Here is a 24,471-nt window from a genome sequence, read left to right on the forward strand (position 1 = left end):
TAGTAGTGACAAAAGAGTGGATTACTGTCTCAAAGTGCTGCCTAGAAAGAATTGGCTTTATTTTGGCCAACTGCCTCAATTGTAAAAAGCTTGACTTGACAACTAACCTTATCTGAGTGTCAAACTTAAGGTTGGTGTCGACTTTAACCCCTAGGTGTGTGATGACTGGTTTACAATATTGTTCCAAGGAACCTAAAATTACAGTGGAGGTCAGAGGAGTGGAGTTACCAAAAACCAACACTTCTGTCCATTACCTCCCCACTTCCTTGTTAGTTACAATATTTGTTCTGCATTACTGTACTGCTTTGGAGCCTTTTGATATTAAGGTGAATAACACAGGTGAAAAATTAAGGTGAAAAAAGAGACAGATGCATTGACAGCAGTCGTGGCCACACTTTGGACTGGGAGTGTAAGAGCAAAGGAAACTGAATCCACTATGTTCTGTCCTGTAAATTTTTATTAAACACCACATGACACACATACGAGTCCTGTTTTAACTTTCAGGGCTGATGGTCTGCAGCCTGGCTTGTGTTCTACAGTGCAGCGCAGGTGCAGTCACTGTGCTGAGCCCGGCGTTATATTAATGACGCAGCCTTTCACACTGACCAGTGAGAAATAACCTTGAAAATGACTGTGCTCTTTGTGGTTCTCCTTTTTTCTTACCACCAAGCAAGAGACTAAACATATTTTCTACTTATCAGTTATCAGAAATCAGAAATGTCATGCAGTAATCAGAGGTTAGACAGCAAGAATGACTTTTGTATTTTTATCTTTTGTCAATCTTTTATCCAGCGACTACTAATTCTCATCGGGGTCTGGAGAGGGTGGGACCTGTCCCAGGAAGCACAGAGCACAGGCCTGCATGGGATGCCATTCCACACAAGCAAAAACAATTAAGATGGTCAGATTTGCCTCACTGTGTGATTTTGACTGAAAGATGAACTAAGCACAGTCTTGTGTGTATAAAAATGCGTAGATTCATTTAACTTTAACAATGAGATTCAGCAACATGACCTTATAGTGTTAATGATCGGTATCTTACTGGTATTAACTGAATTATGCAAAATTCTACATTATTCTATATTATTGCACCCAAATTGTTCATACTGACTAAATGTAATTACTGACATCCTGGACATACTGCTTTTTAGGTTTGAATTTAAAATGTTAGTAGACAAATTCATGCTGTCAATAACATCTCACTTGCTCACCCACTTTTAGATAAAAATACCCTTTGTGGTTTTTCTAGTGAAGCAGTGGGCCTGAGCTGAGGACCTGATGGTTGTGTGGTTTTCGCTCACTGAGAAGAGAGACACAAACACCCTGCTCTCAGTCGGTCAGTCTTCCTGTAAAATGCAGAGGTGAGACTGCTAGTGGAAAATTACTGACTGCAGCGTCAACAACACATATAAACAGCAGCACAAACAAAATGTTCCACAAATGCAGGACATCTGTATGCTTACAGCACACATCAGACACGCTGACCCTCAGCACTGAGCTCCTCCAGGCTCTGTGCTCTCCCTCTTCTCTTCAATTTCTACACAAATCACTGCTGCTCCAGTGAAGATCCTGAATTTTGCAGGTGATACTACTGTGTTTGCCATCATAACTGAAGGTGATGAGTCTGCCTACAGACTGGAAGTCGTACAGCTGACCATCCAGTTCTGAACTCACATTATCCCAAATGTCCACATGCTTAGACTCCTCTCATCATCAGGGAGGAGCGTCCCTTGGCACTGTAGAGTAGATGGATGAGAGCAGGCTGATAACAAGGCTGTCATCAATTTTATGTGACACCTCTCACCCCCCCAGCAGACTATGGAGGCCCGTAAGGGCAGCTCCTTCAGTAAGAGACTCAGACACCCGGCGTGTGACAGAACGGTACCGCAGGTCATTGGGCCCCACAGCAGTCAGGCTTTATAATCTGCACTCTGCTCATTGAACTTTTCCCCTGTTCACTGTCTTCTGATACAGTTTCTATCTGCTGCTGATCTGCAATATTGTTCCTCCTTATTCACTGATGTGCAGTGTTGCATTGAGCCAGTGCATTATGCCCTGTGTGGCAGCTTCCTTTGGGAGGCTAATATCTGGCACATGAGCAATAATGTTACATGCAATAGGATTGTGTATAAGTTAAGGATTGTGTATAAGTTAATTTTAATATTCCTATAATATTCCTCTGTATGTAATATATTCTTATTTTTTGTTTCTATTATTACCCTATATTTATATATACATCCATTTCTTTTACATTCATAATGATGTTGTTTGTTGTTTTGTGCCCCACTGCTCTTGTAACAAGCCTCAGTCTTGACTCTCCCTTTTAAGGTCTTGGCCTTAAATCACACTCGATATAGGTGGTGTCGTCCCCATCACCCTGACCAGGATACATGCTGTAAGATTAATGGATGGTGTTTATCTGTGTGATGAAAAAGAATGTGAATAAAACAAAAATGTACCATTATAAATGGGAGCCCTAGGATGTGTGGTGGTTAGAGATGTGGACTGATGAGAATTTTGCTTTTCTAAAGTTCTGTTGTGAAAACTGTACATTCCGTTCCATGTACAGTAGTGATATGTAGCAATCATGTGCTCCAGTCAAATGTCCAGCTGCATGAATAATAATGGTGGCTTGTTTGGATAAAATAACTTAGGCTGAATACTTGAAAGCGTGACCTGGGTGAGGTAGAGAGGAAACAGGGTCTTACAAGAAGCAGATATTGTTCTGTCTGTGTGGTTTTTACTCTTTGCAAAGTGAGTCCAGCACAGTGCAGTCAGTGGGTCAGTCTTCCTGAGCTGCATCTAACCAGTGGAAACATCTGCAGCACTGCAGAGAAGCACTCAGCAGACAAACAAACCCAAACAGCTTACAGCTGTATGTCACTTTTGGACAGAGGTGGACAAAGTACACAACTTCACTACTTGAGTTAAGTATAGATACTCCTCGTCAAATAATACTCAAAGTTTTTCAGTTAATTTTTTACTTCAGTTAAAGTACTGGAGTATTTGCATCTAAAAATACTTAAGTATTCAAAAGTACATTATGTTTTAAATGCAAGACATTTTTCAGAACCTAATGACTCCTGAACACCCCACTGAATACACTGACTGGCTTGTACATCTTGTAGAATAAAAAGCTTGTGGAATATGATACAATGACTATAGAAACACAACTGACATAACAAAAGTACAGCCATTGTCATTTTCATCTTATTTAACACCCCCCACCCCACTCACACAAAAGAGCATGGTAGTGTTCTTACAGAGCCGTAGCAGTGTGTGTGTGTGCATGTGTGCATGTGTGTTTGTGTGTGTGTGTGTCTATATGTGTGTGTGTTTGTGTGTCTGTGTATGTTTGTGTGTGTGTCTATGTGTGTGTATGTTTGTGAGCCAAGTAACAAGACAGGGAGCAAGAAACAAAACTCCTCTTTCTTAATTATCCACATCGTTATTAACGACACAGGTATATATACAGGTACATATACAGGTACATGTATATACTCAAAAATACATCCAGAACACACAATTAAATGAAAAACATAATTTAAGAACACTTGAAATTTTCATTCAGTTTCTTTCATCTGTTTAATATAATCGATCAGTCCCTGTGCGTTTGCCCCAAACCATTCAGCATGGTACACAAGGGAGACAAGTAAGCATGTGTGACATCAAAGAACTGATTGCAGCAACTCAGCCTTTCCACAACATTAAAGCCGCTTATTCCCCCCCATGCCATGAAGAAATAATCTCTGTGGCTCCCCTCTCCCCCTCCCTCAGCCCCCAGTCTGGCTTGAACATTTGCACTTCCAGTAAAAATGCGCCCCAAACACACTGACACCAAACTCAGCACCGGTGCTCCGTAAAATCCCGTGATTCAGTCTCAGAAGCACTGGCTCCCCTGCCCTCCTCTGAACATTATTAAAGCTACACCCTGAACACTCTGTGTGACTGACATGAATGAGAAGCATCTTTATTCATAATCTCTGTAGCGGAGGTCAGAATACAGAGTGTCATTATTCCCGTCTTTCTTCTGTCTCCTGGGTTTTGGCTTCTTAAGGTTCAGGGCAGCGTAATTCAGTGTGTCCTCGTCATGGCACTGTGGAGACAAAGATGGCAGAATTGGATGGATCAAATCGGTTTGCTATTACCTATTTTCACAAATAGCACTTAAAATGCTGATCCCAGGATGGAAATCAGTCTGAGGTTCATTTGTTTTACTGACGATTTGTAATTTGAAATATTTATTACATACTTGCTTGCGTGACCATTCCACTTTTGATATATCACTGTTCTTTTCATCTGTTTAAAATATATAACACATCAATATATTATTTAATTTCGCACGGTATCATACCGTGGTCAGATAACATTCCGAATTTTCAAGCAATCAACATCCTTTTTGTCTCAAAAATGAAAGTAAAAATGACTTCTGTCAATTTAAGTGTGCATGTTTGGATACGTGTCATTTGTTCTCATATATCATATATAATAAAATTGCTATAAAGGAGATCTTGGTAATAAAAGTTATTGATATGCAACTTATTGCAACATGTATATTTCAATAGATTTTGCAAAATATGAAAGATATAATACAAAAATGTAAATCTTACAGTACAAAAAGGTTTATATAAATAAGGTGAGATTTAATAATGGATTTTAAAACTGTATTACCTGCAAGAGTGGTTTTAATATGAAAATGTTATCTATCATAAAACAATTTTATATTTCTATAATTTGTTAAAATCTACATTTTGTCCTTCTGAGTGCATAAAGCCGGGCAGCGTACCTGCACAGTGTGTACAGGTCAGTTTACATCTTATACAAATGAGAGCAACGTTCAGAATAATGCTGCAAGATAAAACTATCAGCAAGCCAGAGTGAAGAGGATCCAGCAGCTTCTGAAAGCCTGTAACAAAGAGATAGATTTCAGCATAATGATATAGAGACACATTTCCCATTTGCTTACATTACATTAGTTAAAGATCAAATCGATAACACATTACAGCAGTTGTTTTGTAAATAGTCCATTTTTAACATGAACTTCTAGTATTTTGTATTTTAACAATTTATATTAATATTTGAAATAATTATTAAATTAGGCTCCGGACCCCCCGCGACCCAATAGGATAAGCGGTTTGGAAAATGGATGGATGGATGGATATTAATATTTGAAATAATTATTAAATTAGGCTCCGGACCCCCCGCGACCCAATAGGATAAGCGGTTTGGAAAATGGATGGATGGATGGATAATTATTAAATTAACATCTGTGTAATTTAATTTAAGCACTTAAATTAGAAAATTCATTACATTAAAAAAAGAAATAAATGTCTTAATAGCAGAATAAGCTAAATAAAACTTTGAAGCAGATATACTCTCCACACTGGGTGCTACCATCTATATCCAGCTGTGTGCCGTTCCCAAACAGCATCTCCCCACACTGGGTGTTACCATCTATATCCAGCTATGTGCCGTTCCCAAACAGCATCTCCCCACACATGGCCACAGCGCAGTAGTAAGTCCCAGCATCGGAGAGGCTGAGGTTCCCCTTGGGGAGGCTGTAGACGCAGCTCCGTGTAGGAGATCCAGCCTCAGGGCTCTTCTCACACTCATCACTGCTGTTTCCATGGCTGTAAATGACTCCAGGAAGGGATTCTCCTGATCCATGTCTGAACCAGTAAACACTGTGTTCTCCTGCACAGCTCCCAGTCTCTATCGTACACTGCAGGCTCACAGAGTCTCCTGGCTGCAATGTGTCAGACACAGGCTGCTGTACCACAGTCCTGCTGTTGGAGTCTTTACCTGAAAAGCAAAATAGTCATGATGACAGCCCTTTGAGAATAACAATGGAAAATACAGATCCTCAAAAATTGTTCTTACAGATTTTTGGGAACTGAATCGATGTTCTTCTAGCCATCCAAGAAATCAGTAACTTCTTGGAGAACAGCTGACATTCTTCTCTCTTTTTATTGTATTACTGCTTATTAGTATATATCAGGTAACACTATACATTAACTGCACCTACATAATACCTAAATAAAAATTATATGATAATAACAAACATTATAATCATATAATGTCTTGTATTAATGTATGAAGGTAGATGAATATAATTAATTTCAATTCAAAGAAATGAAGTGTGTAAAGTGTACTTTATATTTTCATGATTTTCGTGACTTTACATTTGGTTTATGTTGCCCCTTTTCCACAGGAAGGTATTTATTGTTTTTGCATATTTAGCTCTTGATGTGTTTTGGTATTTTTGAGCATTTTGCTGTAGTACCTGCATAATTTAATTCAAGAGCCGAAGAGCTGTTTGCCCATTACTAGTTTGTCTATCTTTTAACATTAAAGAAAAAGTATACATAGTAAAAGGAATTACTTGGTTTCGTAGTTCCTCCTATTTATTTTCTTATGCACACAAAAGTAAGTTTTTCCGTTCAACCATAGCACTACAGCGAAAAGCAAAACGTCATGGCAAATACAATTATGCTTTATTCCAATACACATTGCTAATTTTTCATTATTATTACATTTATTCAGCATAATATCTTCAAAGGTTTCATGATTTAATTTGCAATCTTCTGGCCTGAAATCTTTTCCTGCTACACTGAAGACTCTCTCAGCGTGTGCAGAGAAAGCTGCAGCCAAAGGGTTGGCATCCTCTGATAAACATGGTTGGTTCAGGTATCGGTGACATTATGTGAACCTTTCATGGCAGGAATAGGGACTAGTTTGACTTTTGATGCAGGAAAAGTGTTTGGGACTGTTAGGTTGAAGAAACAGTTGTTAATCATTTCTGTATGATCAGCAATGAGTGTAAATATATATGTATACGTTATTTCTTATCTTCTAGCCACATACTCTTAGCTATTGTACTCTAAGTAGGTGGTTAACAGCTGCCTACTTAGATAAGAATCTCACTTCCCTCTCTTGCGCCCCCCATTGACTATAAATAAAGAAGACAAGGGGAACCACCCTTTGTAACACATTCTGCTGTAGTTTGCATTGCAGAGAGTGTGGGTACCCTTGCAAGTAAAACTGTAACCTGTGTGTGTCTCATAAATGTGGAGTTGGGGTGGAAACGCCGGGCGCTTTCCCCAACATAGAATTTGGTCCTTCGAGCCGGATCCGAGGAACCCCGAAGACGTCTCCAGTACGCCGAGAGAAGCGACACCGAAGTCTGTCGACAGCCACTCGAAGTCGGGTGCAAGAAAGACCTGTGATGTGAATTCGTCATCAGGCCGGTGGTTAGAACTGCGCTCGACGTCTGGTGATGTCTGAAGGACCTCGGTGACGGATCAGAGAGCACACTATACAGGTGAGAGATATGGCACCTAAGTGAGTAGGTGGCCAAGTGAGAGATACGGCACCTAAATAAGTAGGTGGCCAAGACATGCATGTGGTTGAGGTTAGCCGAAATTAACCGGGAGAGAAAGTAGGCGTTGTTGGAAATATATACAGTGTTGTATGTGGATGTGTTTTTATAGGTTTTAGATTAACCTACACGATCCACCCTAAAAGCAACAACATACTGGTGACTGAAGGATCAAGGACGGGTTTCATCCCTGAAAACTAACACCGCTGCTCTAATAGGGAGCAGTAGAAGGCCGTGTTAGTGTCCTCCTGAGGTCTCATGCCAGAGACTTGCTTTTAGGATTTTTTATTTTTTGTAGTGTATCCATTAAAAGGTAACAATGGGGAAGAATCAAAGTAAACAAATGGAACTAGAGGGAGATGAGAAGTTTATGGAAGGATATAAGCCAGGATCAGGACAAATAAGTAGTCAGAGATGGAGGAAAAAAACATGGGTTTGAAGGAAAACTCCACACTCCAGATATATTAAAATTACAGGGAAACTTAAAACTGGAGATGTTACAGACTACCAATAAGAAAGAAGGTAAAGACAGAAAAAAAGAATATGTTTTTTCTGATGCATGGTTAGAACAGAGTAAATTAAGAGATAATAAAAGACAGCAAAAAAAGGGAAATAAGGAGAAAAAATTACAGGCGACTTTAATTACACTAGATGAGGAGACGGCAACAAAATCTTCTGCCGCTCCAGTTCCCTTACTGCCCCCACAAATTCCAATGATTGCGCCTGCACCAGTTCCAGCTGTAAATAGACGACAAATAGGAGGAGGGGAATCATCTCGAATGATGACCCGAGGGTCTAACCCTTCTCTGTATCCGTTAAAGGATCTGGAGACAAGTAAAGTACGCTGGCATCCAAAAAATGACACAGAACAGGAAGACTGGGAGAATGATTTGGTGTGTCCACTCGTAGAAGTGGCAAATCCAAATCGAGGCCCAAATAATGCAGGACCCGAAACTATGTTAGTATATAGACCCTGGACCGCTGAGGATAGAACAGCGGCTTTAAAAGGAATACCCCCGGTTGAAGAAGGGGTACCCGAGTTTTGGACTGCCATCCTAGAATTACAAAGTAGTTTTCATTTGAACGGCAGGGAAATGTATAGATGTCTCAGACAGTTGTTTACCCATAAATGGGGACGTGTAGCGGGAGACTTCACAGGACATGGTAATAATGATGAAGTCTTAGCACATGACTCGCAGGAACTCATACAAGCATTACGAGACTTGCGAAACAGGGTAGAGACAGCCTTCGTAAGACGCGCAGACTATGGACGAATAGCGCAATGTAAACAAAAAGATGGAGAGGAACCTGAGGATTTTATGGATAGAATGAGAGTTGTATTTAGAGGAAACTCAGGGATCCCATTTGATGAAGAGGCAGTAGGAGTGTACCAACAACAGCTAAAACGAGCTTTTGTCGCAGGCCTAAAGCCCGAATTGCGAAAATATCTTGACAAACATTGGGTACATCAGAATACTGGTTCAGTCCAACAAGCACTATAATATGCTCAACACGCGCAGAAAGCGCAGAAACAGGAAAAGACAGACACAATATTCAGCGCCTCAGAAGTAGTAGCGCTAGTGCAAATGAATCCTCCGGGGAGGGGAGGATTCAGAGGAAGGTCAAGAGGCCGAGGAAGGGGGAGAGGTGTTTTCAGAAACAATTACAGGAATTCGTCTCAGCAAGATAACATTTGCTGGACATGCAGGAAACCTGGACACTTAGCTAGGAATTGTAGAGTAGGGAAACAACCATATAACCCAAACTCCATTGAAAACAATGATCAATGACCCCCCTCGGAGGCCCCTGTTACCGACACCATCCGAGGCAAAACAGAGGTGATTTTAAGAAAGGAAACGGAGGTCACTTTACAAGACCTTTTAGATAAGGAAATAGATTTACAAGCAGTGTGTCAGTTATTAGCAGAAAGGCAGTGGGAAACCTTGCCAAGTCGGAAGTTAGTCATAAACGGCAAAGTATATGAATGTCTGTGTGACACTGGAGCATGTAGGACTGTCCTAACCTCCAGTCCTCCCGGAGTCACATATTCTTCATCAGTCATAAATATAAAAACGGCAGGAGGTCAGACAGACAGACATCAGTTAACAAACCCAGTTGCAGTAAAAGATAAGGAAACTGGACTTGAATGTCAAGCACAGGTGTTAATAAGCCCTTCTTGTCCTGTTAACTTGTTAGGCCGAGACCTTATGGTACAAATGGGCATTAGCGTGGTTGCCACAGCCACTGGCATGAAAGCAATCGTAAATGAAGAAGCTTATGTTGTGCAAGGAACCACAACACCACAATATTACTGGTCTCTGGACCTAGGGGGAACTGCACAGACACGAGAATTATTGCGGAAAACTAGAGAAAAGCAGTCCCCTAGACAGGCCCAGTTCATGCCTGACGATGCCTTACACGTCACTATGTGGTACAAAGACACCCTTGGACCAGATTATGTCTATGACAAAACGTTTCATGCCCTCCAAGACACTTGTATTACCTTACAACATATGTATGTTAACCCCACCACTGGGTTTTCAGCAGCCTCAGTCATTTTATCTAACAAGCAACAGGCTGTATTTAGAGAGAGAACACCACACGTATCTCTTTCAAAACCACCCCAGATGCAGTGGAGAGATGTAGAGATGTTCTTACGAGATTCTATGCACAGTTACAATGACTACCAACCCGTATCTGGCTCCTGTTGGAGCTATGATGAGAAACACAATGTGTGGCGGTTTCCTTTGGGATGGAGAGTTCAAACCACTCCCACCACACACTTAAAGGACCCAACCTGACAAATTTTTTCAACCCTGGAGGAGGGATCATGTCCAGATCTAGATCGCCTCCCAGAAGGGTTGTGGTCGTCCTCCCCCACTGATGTAGGGCTGGTAAAGGGGTTTCCACCTTACAAAGTAATTGTGAAATCAGAACACCGTCCGGTAGTTAGGCAATACCCATTAAAACCTGAAGCAGAAAAAGGTATAGCCCCTGTAGTGCAAGACATGTTAGCATCAGGAATATTGCGAGAGGCTCCTGAAGCCACTTGCAACACTCCTATCTTTCCAGTCCAGAAGGGACATACAGGGAAATGGCGCATGGTGCAGGATTTAAGACCGGTTAATAACATAGTGCAACATGCAGCACCAGACGTGCCTAACCCACACTTATTGCTCAACTCATTGACTCCTGATAAAAGCTACTTCTCAGTAGTGGATCTTAGTAATGCATTTTTCTCAGTACCATTGCACCCTGATTCTCAACATTTATTTGGATTTACCTATAAAGGGAAAAAATATACATATACTAGACTCCCTCAGGGATTTTCTGAAAGTCCACATGTATATACCATGGCCCTTAGATACTCTATGAGTACCTGTGAAATACCATCACATAGTCAGGTATTACTATACGTGGATGATATCTTAATAGCAGCAGATTCAGAACAACATTGCAAAGAAACTACCCTAACTGTGCTTCAGCATTTATACAATACTGGACATAAAGCTTCTAAACAGAAGTTGCAGTATTGCAAAAAGACAGTTGTCTATTTAGGGCATAACCTTTCACAAAAAGGTCGCTCGCTGCTAGAGATAAGGAAACAAGCTATACAGGAAGCACCTAAACCACAGACTAAACAACAGATGATGTCCTTTTTAGGGCTCTGCAATTATTGTAGAGAATGGTTACCAGATTATGCTTTTCTAGTTCAACCTTTGCAAAATTTAATATACGGGAAGGAGATGACTCTAAAGGACAAAATACAATGGACTGAGGACGGAGAAAATGCTTTTACAAATTTAAAAAGAATGTTGCAAACCAATGTGACCCTTGCTCTACCAGATTATCAACAACCATTCACCCTATGTGTAGATGCTAATCAAGGTTATATGAAAGCAGTATTAACACAGCCATTCGGAGCAAAAGAGAGACCGTTAGCATTCTATTCAAAACGATTAGATGCAGTAGCAGCTGGCTTTCCACAGTGTTTACAGGCATGTGCAGCTGCTGCAGAAGCAGTAAAGGTATCAGCAGAATTGGTACTTTGTCACCCCCTCATACTTAAAGTTCCTCATTCTGTGTCTCTAATCTTGTTGCAGACACCGCTTCCATTCTTAACACATACAAGACATCTTACCTTAGTGTCACTTTTGCTCTCACAACCTAACATTGAACTTCAGCGGTGTGGCCTATTGAACCCTAGCACGCTCCTCCCCACCGCAGAGGATGGGGAGCCACATTCTTGCAAAGCAACAATAGAAGAACAAACAAAACCAAGAGCAGATATTCTGCAAACTTTTATACCAGGATCAGAAGTTGTTTATGTAGATGGCTCAGCATCAAAAAATGATATGGGAAAAAATAAAGTTGGGTATGCTGTAGTTACATCTACTGAAGTGTTAGAAGCCAATGCACTCCCTTCTACTTGTTCAGCACAAGCGGCTGAACTCTATGCTGTGATCAGGGCATGTGAACTGTTCAAGAACAAGTCACTTACTATCTACACTGATAGTCAATATGTGTTTGCAGCTGTCCATCACCATGCAAGAGTCTGGAAAAATAGAGGTTTTAGAACATCACAGGGCACATCTCTTACTCATACAAATTTGCTACTTAGATTATTAGACGTTGTGCATTTACCGACTCACTTTGCACTGTGCAAATGCAAAGCACACCAGACTGATGACTCTGCAGAAACCGCAGGAAATAGTTTTGCAGATAAAACCGCCAAAGAAGCGGCACTGAAACAACCTACCTTATCAGTGGCAGACATTCTTTTTATAGATAGCGATGTGCTATGTGATGCACAGATTCATGCTCCTAAAATAGAAGTACAAAGTTGGATCAAAAGAGGAGCAATACAACGAGAGAAAGTTTACTATATGAATGACAAGCCCATCCTACCAAAAAATTTATACAAAACAGCTGCTTTGGTGAGCCATGGAAATACTCATGTCTCAACAGGAGGGATGGTACATATCATACAACAATATTTCTATGCTATAAATTTTTCTGATTATGCAAAACAATTTTGTAGGACATGCTTAATTTGTTGTAAACACAATGCACAAGGAAACATCAGACCAAAACGTGGCCAGTTCCCCACAGCTGAGTATCCGTTTCAAGTTGTACATATGGATTTTATTGAATTATCTTGGTCACAAGGAAAGAAATACTGTCTAGTTATTATAGACACCTTTTCTAAGTGGGTAGAAATATACCCTGTAAAGCATTGTGATGCAATGACCGTTGCAAAATGTTTGGTAAGCCATTATTTCCCTACCTATGGCATACCTCATATTATAAGATCAGACAATGGGACTCATTTTGTAAATCAGACTATGTCCCTTTGCTCACAAGCATTAGGTTTTACGCTTAAGAATCATTGTGCGTATCACCCTCAGAGCGCAGGCTTAGTGGAAAGGACCAACGGCACTATTAAAACAAGGCTAAGAAAGACAGTGGAAGAGACAAAAAGGCCGTGGCCAGAATGTTTGTCTCTAGTAAAATTATGGATGAGAATAACTCCCACTCCTGCAGGATTAACACCTTTTGAAATAGTGTATGGTAGACCATTTCCCCTAGCAACTGAAATGAATGACATAGAAAAAGCAGACCGAGAAAATACGCTGGCCGATTGGATGCGTAAACTACTAACATCACAACAAAAACATAGCCCCAGTAGTCTGCCGGTAAATTCTGTTTCTACTCAACAGGATAACTTGCAGCCGGGAGATTGGGTCCTGGTCAAGGTCCTGTTGCGGAAAGATTGGAGCACACCTCGGTGGGACGGTCCTTATCAAGTCCTCCTTACAACACCAACAGCAGTAAAGATCGCAGAACGACCTTCCTGGATACACAAAAGTCACTGTAAACCCATCAAGCCCTTATCAGAGGCCTCAGCAACAGAGTAGCAGTGGAAGTCCGCTACAAAGGCACAGTAACCAATAGGGTGCTGTTGTCTCAACCCGGTGAAGAAAACAACTGAGCTGCACTCTATTTAGGATGGCCCTGATAGGGTGGGGATGTGGTAAAGTGACTCTAGGGGTCATTCTTGTTGTAGGACTTGTATGGTTGTCCTGGCTCTCACCAGCTCCATTACAGCACCTACGGCGATGGACCCATGATGACTTCCATCTACGCCCGTTGCCCGCTGACCACTCACATCCATTTATGCAAAACTACTGGTACCGATATGTACATGATACTGTAACAGCGAAAAATGTGACAAATTGCTATGTTTGTTCAGTAATGCTCACTCATAGTGAAGGACCTACGGTGTATGGCAGAGCTATGAATATCTTCTGCAGGTATAGGATATCAAAGTAATGTTTCACTTATATTTTCTTTTGTTTTTCATTTTATTTTTCTGTTGTTTTATTACTGTTATACCATGTTTGAAAATGTTTATTAATCAAGCTCTTAACGCTGCTTTTCGGACACGCAGTACAATGTTTCTCTCCCTTACCCAAACTATAGAGACAGAGCCTGTTTCCAGCGATGGCGATGAAGAAGACATATAATTCATAATGACGGCCGAGCCGAAAGCACCCGTGCAGGGCTCGGACCTGAAGAACCGGAATTAAATGTTTTCCAGGATAATGACAATGTGGTCTAAATGAAGGTTGTACCTAAAGTGCTTTTGCAACTTGTACAATGTTGATGCTTCTGATCATACTGTCATGATAAACAGGAGGGACTGTTAGGTTGAAGAAACAGTTGTTAATCATTTCTGTATGATCAGCAATGAGTGTAAATATATATGTATACGTTATTTCTTATCTTCTAGCCACATACTCTTAGCTATTGTACTCTAAGTAGGTGGTTAACAGCTGCCTACTTAGATAAGAATCTCACTTCCCTCTCTTGCGCCCCCCATTGACTATAAATAAAGAAGACAAGGGGAACCACCCTTTGTAACACATTCTGCTGTAGTTTGCATTGCAGAGAGTGTGGGTACCCTTGCAAGTAAAACTGTAACCTGTGTGTGTCTCATAAATGTGGAGTTGGGGTGGAAACGCCGGGCGCTTTCCCCAACAGGGACGTTTCTTAGGTTAGAAACTGCCGTCACTGCAGCCAACACTGACTTTTAAGGAGAGACACTCAGCTCTTCCTATGAGCAGATCCACCATGGTGCACAAAATGACAGTATAATTATTATTTTAGGTGACACTTCAAATGTTGCATTATTTCATTCTTTACAAAACGACATTTTTATAACAATGATGTATAACAATGTTAATGTGTTTATGTATAATTCATATTTAAATTAAAGTTCATATTTTAGTTAAAAGCTACACCTACAGTACGTATATGAACTTGAATTTGAATCCAAACCCTTTTTCGTTCTTCTTCTTTAAATTCAAATATAAATTTCAATGCCACAACCTGTTTTCAACCACAATTCAAATGTAATTCAGATTAACAAAATGAACTGAAATTCAAGTTCATATATGTATTCAAAATCCTGAATTTTAGGATACGTATTTGAGAATTTCATTCTCAAATCAGTTCTGAATGGTGCACATCCCTAGTTCATATGTTAAATCATGCATTTTTTTTTTCAGAGTGAATACACACTGACTGCTCAGATAAATAACGTCAAAAATAATTTTCTTTTGTTGCTTAAGATTTTTGCACAGTCCTATACTGTATATAACAACTCAAACATTTTTTTATGTTATTTGTTTTAAAGAGGCTGCAATGTGTAACATTAACATCTGTATAAAGAGAAGGTTAGGCTTTTGGCTGACAGCAAGCAAAATGCAACAAATTGTATAATAATAATAATAATAATAATAATAATGAATGATTTTTGTTTGATGTTTAGAAAAACATTTATGGAACAAAGCAGACAATAAGGTATCTTTGCTAATTTTATATTGACAAACAACTAAACTGTCAAAATTATTTTGCAGGGAATAATCTTACTGACATTATAATAAAGCAAATATGAAAATAGTTGGAATCTCATTTACCTGTGATTATGACAAAGGTTCCATTCCCGAAGGTGACCTCATGAAGAAACACAGCAGCACAATAATACACTGCAGAATCTGACGGCTCCACGTTAGAAATAGTGAGGTTAAAACTCCCCTCTGCATTCAGTAAGGAGTAACGTTTTATGCTTTTATATTCCTTGTAAAATTCACCAGGTACGTAGAGAAGTGCTTTCGCCATGGGCTGGGGCTTCCGACCAACAGCTTGCTTAAACAAAGTAACAAAAGTTGTTTCTCCTTGACAGAAGCATGTCAGGGTCACACTGTCTCCAAGCTGAACCCTCATCAGGTGACTGGGCTGAACAACATCTGTAGTCAGTGCAGTGTCTGCAAAAACAGAAAAACAAAAAAAATCATAATCAAATAAGACATATAATAGTAATCTAAATAACTATTAACTATGATGCAGATTAAATGGCCAAATTCCACTGATCACATCATACAGATAAATGAAAATATTAAAATCCCAAAATAATTTATATTATAGGGCCTTACTAATGAAAATGAGAAGACCAAAGAGTCTGAACATTTTTGTGCTTCCACTGTTTAGAATAAACTGCTCTGCTGCTAAGTGAGAGATCATGGTCGTGGTCGGGATGAAAGGGCAGGAAACAGAGAGGAAACAGAGAGACACACATCAGGCTGATCTGATTGGCTGTTCACATGGGAACTTAAGTAACAGTGAAAAAGCATTTTAATGTGCACTTACATGACGTTTATTAATTTACTCCTTAACATCCAGTTAAAATGAGAACAATTAGATAAACAGGAGCAGATACTGAGCATATAAAGTTCTTTGTACAGAGTGCTGAGATACTGTGGGAGAGCATTTGCTAATCATCTCTCTCAGACAAGCTCAGCACAGTATGAGTCTGTTATCTATCTGATATTAGACAGTCTCTCATACAGTAATAATAATTGATACTTTATTGGTCCCTGTGGAGAAATTGTCTTAACTTCTCTCTCAACTTGCTCTCTTTTTTTTAGAGTAAACAGAGTAAGTTGTCTGCGAAGGGCAGCCACCCATAGTGATGCCCAGTGAGCTGGGGGTTAAGGGCCTCGCTCAAGGACGCAGAGATGTGCTGTGGCTGGGTTTGAACCAGCGACCATCTTATTACAAGCACACAGGCATTAGATCTTCTAATCACACTTAAAAGGCAGATTAAATGTTCTTTCCACCATGCAAACAGAATGTAAATTGTAGCTTTACTGCTTAGATTTACATTCACACATTTGCATTTAAAACAAGCATTTTAAGTGATGTACATGAGAGTAAATGGTGAATCAGTTTATTTGCCACTCTACACATTACATTGGCGCCCATTATAAGTAACTGTACAGTGACATTGCAGTTCCTCAGTTGCTTTGATGCATTTCTGGAATCACCCTTAACATCTGCAAAACTGTAAGTGCATTTCCCAAAACAATTCGTGCAAACAGCACCACACAGATGGACTGTCTACAAAAAAAGTCATAGAGGCCACCAGCAGCCCGAATACCACACCGTAAGGCCGTATGTTAGGATGCTCTCTATGGCAGAGCGGTAGGAGGCCACCAGCAGCCCGCATACCAGACCGTAAGGCAGCATGTTAGGATGCTCTCTATGGCAGAGCAGTTGAAGGTCCCGATCAAGAAATCCGACAAGTTTCCCCAATAAGCCAGTAACCCCGCTTCATAGAACAGGCCACAGGACTGGTTTTGGTGAGATAGTCCGAGTAGTAGGTAGAAATCAGGATGGAGACTGAGTGTGGGTCTAACAGGTGAGCAGATGTAGGACAGAATGTAGAGCCCTCTGGTGGAGTGCCTGTGCATGACTGAATGTATGGTTTGGGTCTGATGGTCTGAATAGTTGGTAGAAATAGGCACCTTCCTACCTGATGTGGTAGGTCTAGATAAGGGGTCACCAACATGGTGCCCCAAGGATGCCCCCAATGACCACATGAGTTGCCCGTGGACCTGTTCTATAAAATAGCACAACTCACCAGCGAACATCATCTAAAATTTAATTTTGTCCTGTTTCTAATCTATCACATTTGCATTTATATAGATTTGAAATTGAATATAAAAAAGCATTTAAAACATGTTTATCATGCATGAAGTTTAGACATGTTTAGGAGGGCGTTTAAAACTGATATCAAACTTCGTATGGCTCAGTACCCGTGAAGTAGCTCTCCGTTTTAAAAAGGTTGGTGACCCCTGGTCTAGATCTTGCAAGTTTGTTTGTACTGGCTGTGTGAACATACTGTAGCACTGTTAAGAATATGCAACACAGCCTGAGTTGGGGATCTGCTGTATGCATCAGTAATATAATGCTTTGTCCTTTTCTAGGCTGTTCATTAAGACATAAAGCCTGAAAGTTTTCTGAATGGCATTAATGAAATTGAGCACTGCCCCCACCTGCTGGCCAATTTATTAAAACATTGAAATCGCTGTCTGCACAGGCTGACGTGTCATTTAAGTCTGATAATTTTCTATGAGTCAAACGGCAAGAAAATGACAAGAAGTTAAAAACATGGAGTTAGATGAAGGAGAAAAGATTACAAATTTGAAGATTATGAAATCAGGACATGTCAGCTAAGTCAGCCAAGGTGGGTCTTAAACATATGGACGGAAGTATGAGCGCTAAACTTAAACGGGTTCACTTGTAACCGCTGCCACCAAATTTCGTTAAATTGCTGGGGAGGTCCAGATACATGAGACAGGAATAGAAGGATTATTCTTTATTAATATACAGACGAGGGTTACAACCCTCCCTAGGGCAATAGAAGGGGATACCTGCCACGGGACATTCTAAAACGCTTAATGTGAAAATGCGTAACGCAACTTAATGTATTAAAACAGTCACCACAAATCACCAAATTTCTCGCGAATGTATCTGGCCATAAAGACTTACCTGACAAGAAATCAAAACCGAAATGCTAGGAATATGGACTTTAAGCCTTTTCTTTATGGGCGTCAATGGAGGGGAAAACGCTTGACGTAAGATGAAGTCCATATTCCTAGCATTTCGGTTTTGATTTCTTCCCTGGCATGGGTGACGGGTGCACCACGTTCCCAAAGCCACGTTAGCCTCGAGCGAACTGCCCGGAGAAACCACTCACACCAGCGCTGCAACCCGATCTCCTCCCCTTTTAAACACACATTTCTATGGCGTTAAATTAGTGCCAAAAGTCGTGCGCATAAAAACAGAAAATCCATGCTCTCTACGCGCTCGCGATTGCACAGCACTCACTCACTCGCTCGCCGTTAAATTAGGGCCAAAAGTCGAACCACGCGCGTGCGTGTGCTCGAGTGCTGAAAACCCATCCCCTCTACGCGCTCGCGTCTGCACAGCACTCGCTCGCTCGAATTTCCCGCTTCGTCTTACCGTATATAAAAGAATGGGCCAATGTACGGTAAATTGCATTGTGAATAAAATTTCTTAATACAACATCACAAAACCAATTTAATAAATTCAAATCCTGGGAAGAACGCTCCTCAGATATTAGTTCTCGGGTTAGTGTTAGCAGACTATAGGCGAAACCACCTTAAGTGCTATCTGTTAATGTTTATTAAATTAGCATTAAAATGGAGAGGTTTATAATATCTTTTGTCCTTGTAGCTGCTAAATACACTCATTATTAAAGCCATAAAGTTGTCTGCCTACTACATTGGAATCTCCACTGAGTAAGTGTTTTTGATGGATTTTATTTAACTTTATTATACTCTGGTCCTTAGATCTAATGTCATACTTCTTCACTTATATTGTTTGTGAAAAGGTTTACCACGGTCAAACAGAGCAGCCACTACATCATCATACATGAACAAGCACCTCACAAAACAAAAACATTTCATTTTCATAATTAAAACTTTTGAATGGTAGGCCTAGTGTGTGGATCAGAGACAAGATCTTGACACCTCATTAACTATAATTTGTTCTGTGAACAGCTCAGATACCACCTTCTCGAAAGTCTTCTGCATAAAATAGAAATAGGATTCAGCGCGACTCCACTAAATTTGGATTACCTGGAGTTCCTTTGTCATCAGGAGCTGTATCTTCTGCAGGCCCTGTCTAATCACATTGAAGTACCTCCTGCTATCACCCTGGCTTTGCAAGAGCTCTTTGACCTTGTGAGGGCACATCTGGAACGTCCAGCCCCATGTGTCACACAGGAAGTCGCTGCCACCAATAGACGACCCAAGATTTTGATTGAAGAACAATGTTTGAAAGAAATGCTCCATACTCAACTTCCTGTGCCTTGCATAGCCACACTGATGGGTGTTTCAAGAAGAACAATCTTAAGAAGAATAAAAGAGTATGAGCTCTGTGTTAGGGAACTTGACAATTTGGTTTCTTCTGTCAAGAATGATCTACCAAATGCAGGCTACAGGATAGTCAATGCAGGCTGCAGTCAATGGGCTACAGGGTTCGGTGGAGAAGAGTTGCAGCCTCCATGCATAGGGTTGATTCCATGCGCATCATATAAAGGTTGTCAAGTCTTGGCTGTGTTGTACGCAGAATGTACCAGGGCCTTTGTCTCTAGTACACGTGGACACAAACCACAAGTTGATCCGGTTTGTATTACCAGCAAATTTATTTGGAGTAAACCCTGGGTGGATTGGTGTGAGGTGGTGGTGGGGCTTTGGAGAAGATTTCCTGCCGATCAACACTAGCAACTTATATCTATCTGTCATGGAGGTCTCGGGACTCACAGATATTCAGAGACATGTGGATAGTTTACCAGTGGTTTTCAGCAGGAAATAGTTATTACTACAAATTGTCACCCCCCCCCCCGCCCCCCACAGAAACTGGATCTGGCTATAGTGGGAAAATCTTTTTTTTTTTTTTATTTGTGAGAACTTGAAAGCAAAACAAAACTTGGAAAAAATATATGCTCATTCACCAATTTTCTAATCTGGGGTCTAAAGTGGTCAGGCTTGCAAGTGTATTTGGTTATTTGTCTATCCTAGCCTGTTGCAGTGTATATTTCCTGTATATTTTGCATGTAAAAAATGTTGTTTGTTATGTCAGTGCTTAATATTATCATGTAGTCTTCATGAACTTTCTTCATCTTGGCCAGGGACTGCATTTGAAAAGTAGCCACTTGACTAAAATTGGCACATTTTCAGAAATGCCAGCAACAATACTGATAATGAACACCCCTCTAACTGACTCTCAGTTGGTTTAGAAAAAAGACTTTTAAGAGAAAAGAAAGCCTTCCTTTGGTTTTGCATTTTTCTCTTTTTTGTTGGCTGTGCACAATATATTAGAAGAATACCTTACAATTATATTAGTTAAGAAATAACAGATTGCGTATATACAATATTAAGGTGATAACAACAACCCTCACTGTCTCTAGGTGCTGCTTCAGACAGGGCATTCTGCAGCAGGGACACCACCCGTCGTGCAGCATCCAGCAAATCTCCCTATCACAACAGCCCACATAACAGAATAACATTAGTGTATGATTCAGTAGGGCTAGTCCAGGTCTGGAAAGTAGTTGGGCCAGATTTTTAAACCAAGAAATTTAGCTGGGCCAGACATTTTCAGCGGCCCAGTAAGCAACAGGTAATGGCATTTTAAACAAACACAAATCAAGGTACATTATTTTAAAAAACTACAACTGAACAGAATCTGAGAGCAATATTTTTTTTCACTTCTGAAATGAGAAAAATATTTTGGTCGTATCTGACCTAGACGCATCCCAAAGAAAAAAAATGCCTATTAGATGGTAAACAGACATAAAGAAAAAGGGAAAAATCGTCTATAATCATCATCCGCTTATACTGTGGTGATCCATTTCACCCACACAGGCATGATCACCATTAGCGGTTTTCACATTATTGTCGAGGTGACTATTCACTTTACCTCTGCTTTCTCCGACATCTTCCTGATTCTGCCGCCAACAAGGGGCTCATAGGGTGGAGACTGAGGGTGTTAAACAGACCAATCTTTTGTCACTGAATGCAACAAATAATGTATTTATCTGTCAAAAGTCCAGCACCAGGAAAAGCAACAGAGTGACAGTAGAAACTGTAATAATAATGGAAGTGCGCCGCCCTACAGGGAAGGAGGAGTGATGGGAGTCCCGGTGGTGGCTAAGCGCGCGTGGGGAAAGGCGTCGTACTGTGAGGCTTCATGAACTTCCGATGGGGCAGTGCTGTCATACAGCGGGGAGCCTGAGAGGGGCACTGTGGCCGGGTGCGAGAGCCCTGGGTAATGAGTTGTAGAGCTGCGCAGTGTCACGATCGGGTACAAGCAGGCAGGCGATCGTGCGGGCAAGGCGTGCAAGGAGCAAGCGGACAGGCAAAAACGGGAGTTTAATTAGGAAGCGCGGACGGGGAAACATCTCACACATACAAACATCAATGACAGACACTGGACTCAGGTAAGACACGGACTGAAATACACAGGACTGAGCAAATTAACTAGATACAGCTGGGTACAAATCGGGAGAAAACACGTGGGTAATCAGGGGGCGTGGCACACAGGAGGAGCGGACGAGCCGGGCATGACACGCAGGAACTGAGAGCCCAAGCTGTTGGACATTCCACTGGACTAGGAGACTGGGGTGAGTGAGGAGGAGCTCATTGACCACAAACTGGGATACTGGCTGTGTGTGAGCAATGGGGTGGAGATTAAGGAAAGACGTTAAATCAGCATGCAGTGTTGCCTGGAAACAACAACAAATATACTAGTGTCACTGTACTAAAACAATATCAAAATAATGCCTATTTTTTATTCATTTTACTTGTAGAGTGCAAAGTACAAAGGAAAACAAAGAGTAACTATGGCGAAATAAATCAAAGCATGTCCCAGAATGATGGGCCTGAATGGATCAGGACAGAAGAAGGCGAAAGTCCTGTTAACGAGGTGAGACGATGCAGACACAGGCCAGGATGTGGGTATAGGCGAGAACAAGAGGGAAGACGGGGGCCCGAGACTCAGCATGGGGACAGGTGGGGGAGGGGAGGCACGGGCTCACCTGGAGCTGCTCCCGGAGGTGCCGCTATGACTCATGGGTAACATGCCGGAATGGGACGGCACCTGTAGGCTGGACCAGTTGTCATGGGAGGGCAACATGGACAGACAGGTAGACGAGCTGTCTGAATAAGCAGCTGCAAGTATAAAACAATAAATGAAGCAGGTATGTGGTGGGCAGTGTTACAGCGTCCTTAATATGGTCAATACAGAAAAGGCATGTTATCATGTTATGTATATACTGCCTCCAGTTACTTAATGCCTAACTTTAATACATTGATTGATTTGTTCACTGCTGCAGCCTGTGTCAACTTTCCTTTCAGACAGATGTAAAGTCCATTCTGTTTTTGTTCTGTGTAGTTTTTTTTGAACAGCATATGGCTGAATTCTGTTAAACCTCAGACTGAAGAAAATTGTGTTAATTGAAAAGCAAATATCAAAAACTCAGTCTGCAGGAATGTTTTTCTAAATATTTCTGTGGACTTTTGGAAATTTCACGAAATTCCATTGCTCCATTACATAAACACTGAGTGAGATTTCATTCCCATTACTGCAACGTATGAAGAGGATTATGACTTATTACTTTAGGTTATCGGACTGAGTGAGTTTTGGAAATTTGCTCTTCGATAACTGAAGCAGTGCTGTGAATGCAGAGGTTATATGCGTCGCATATCAACAGAACTGTATGTTTATGTCTTGTCTTAATTATTTTGATTAAATGTCTAACTATTCCCAATATGTGTGAACATACTTGGCCAAATAAAGCTGATTCTGATTCAGTCAGAGGGTAATCGTCGGTGTGCTGTACTATCGTGGTGACCCACACAGAGAGCTTAGGACCATGATTTCAGTGTGTGCTTGTGTGAGGGGACAGGCAGGGCGGCGGCTCACTGGGTGATGCACTCCTGTGGGTATAGGGGCTGGGATAGGGGGCGGAGCAGTTACTCCTCAAGGAGGAGTAACAGTCACAGCCGTGGGGGGAGGAGAGGGAGAGGGTGCTCCCAAACTGGGGGTGTGGGTTTGATGAAGAGCAGAGAGACCCTGAGCCTGGGATGAACCAGCTGCCTACTGAAACGAAAGCGGATAAAGACAGAAACTAGAACCTCAAACTAAACAACACAAACAACAATATCAAGTTATATTCAATCATTAAACCGTTATATATTTAATCTAAACAATAGTAATAAATATCGTTCCGATTCAAAATATCATTTACGGGTGAATCTTATGACTTGCATTGGGAAACAGGAAACGGGCCAAGCTGCAGGGCCAGTTCAAAGGCATAGTGCGAGGCGCCCAGAAAGGGGGCGAGGTCTGGGCGGAGTCAGCTAAAGAAGAAAAAGGCCTGACCTTTTTCTGGATGCTGTGGACTGTGTTTGTGTGTGAGCTGCAGCTGCATGTTCCTTACATTTTTTTATTAACACCAGCACCGTGAGGTTTGGCCTGGACTGGGTCCTGTCCTGCACGGTTGAAGACATGTTGACTGATGGTCAGCCCGTGTTCTGTTGGATCCCACAGAAAGGAAATGGGAATCCCGTTTGGATCGGATGCTGACAGTTGAAAAAAAACTCATGTCTGTGTGTTATGAAAGAATATCAATAAATGTTTCCGAAAGGGGATGACTCATTTGGTAATTATTTACGGCTTATGTTATGGCTGAGAAATTTACAGTCTTTACTAAAGTCTGACTTCTTTCGAGTCACCTTTAATATAGATTGGACACTCTCTATGCTATGTACAATACTTATATAGATGGTACATGTTTACTTGCTTGCACAGATGGTTGATTAGGTAATTAGTGTAAGTGTGTGTGTGTGTGTGTGTGTGTCCAATCGCATGTATGTCCAAGGTCCATAGTAAGTAATATACACTGATCAAGAGATGCCTGAAAGTGGATGAAAGAGGACATTAGTGGGTGTATCACTTAGTGTAACGGGTGCAGGAAAATGAGCAGGACTGCAAGCCATATAATGACCCACTGTCCTTATCTAGCTCTTAATACAGTATGCATACAGTGATGTATCTACAATGGACAGCTACTATAAGCAGATAGCACAGTACAGGTGCTTAATCTGTATGCTATTTCCATCCATCCATTGTCCAAACCGCTTATCCTACTGGGTCACAGG

General features: G+C 41.0%; 1 long non-coding RNA gene and 1 pseudogene across 1 annotated transcript; one reads left to right on the top strand and one right to left on the bottom strand.

Annotated features, from left to right (window-relative positions):
• LOC125707666 (H(+)/Cl(-) exchange transporter 7-like) overlaps nucleotides 1-24,471 on the top strand; it is a 254,198-nt pseudogene that overhangs the window by 184,590 nt on the left and 45,137 nt on the right.
• LOC125707692 (uncharacterized) lies at nucleotides 3,790-15,938 on the bottom strand. Its single transcript, XR_007382341.1, has 6 exons — nucleotides 15,877-15,938; nucleotides 15,361-15,708; nucleotides 5,452-5,802; nucleotides 4,787-4,906; nucleotides 4,253-4,299; nucleotides 3,790-4,096 (listed from the first exon to the last, which is right to left on the bottom strand). It is a non-coding gene; the product is annotated as an uncharacterized LOC125707692 (long non-coding RNA).

The sequence above is a fragment of the Brienomyrus brachyistius genome, chromosome 14 (assembly GCF_023856365.1).
Source record: "Brienomyrus brachyistius isolate T26 chromosome 14, BBRACH_0.4, whole genome shotgun sequence".
NCBI lineage: Eukaryota > Metazoa > Chordata > Actinopteri > Osteoglossiformes > Mormyridae > Brienomyrus > Brienomyrus brachyistius.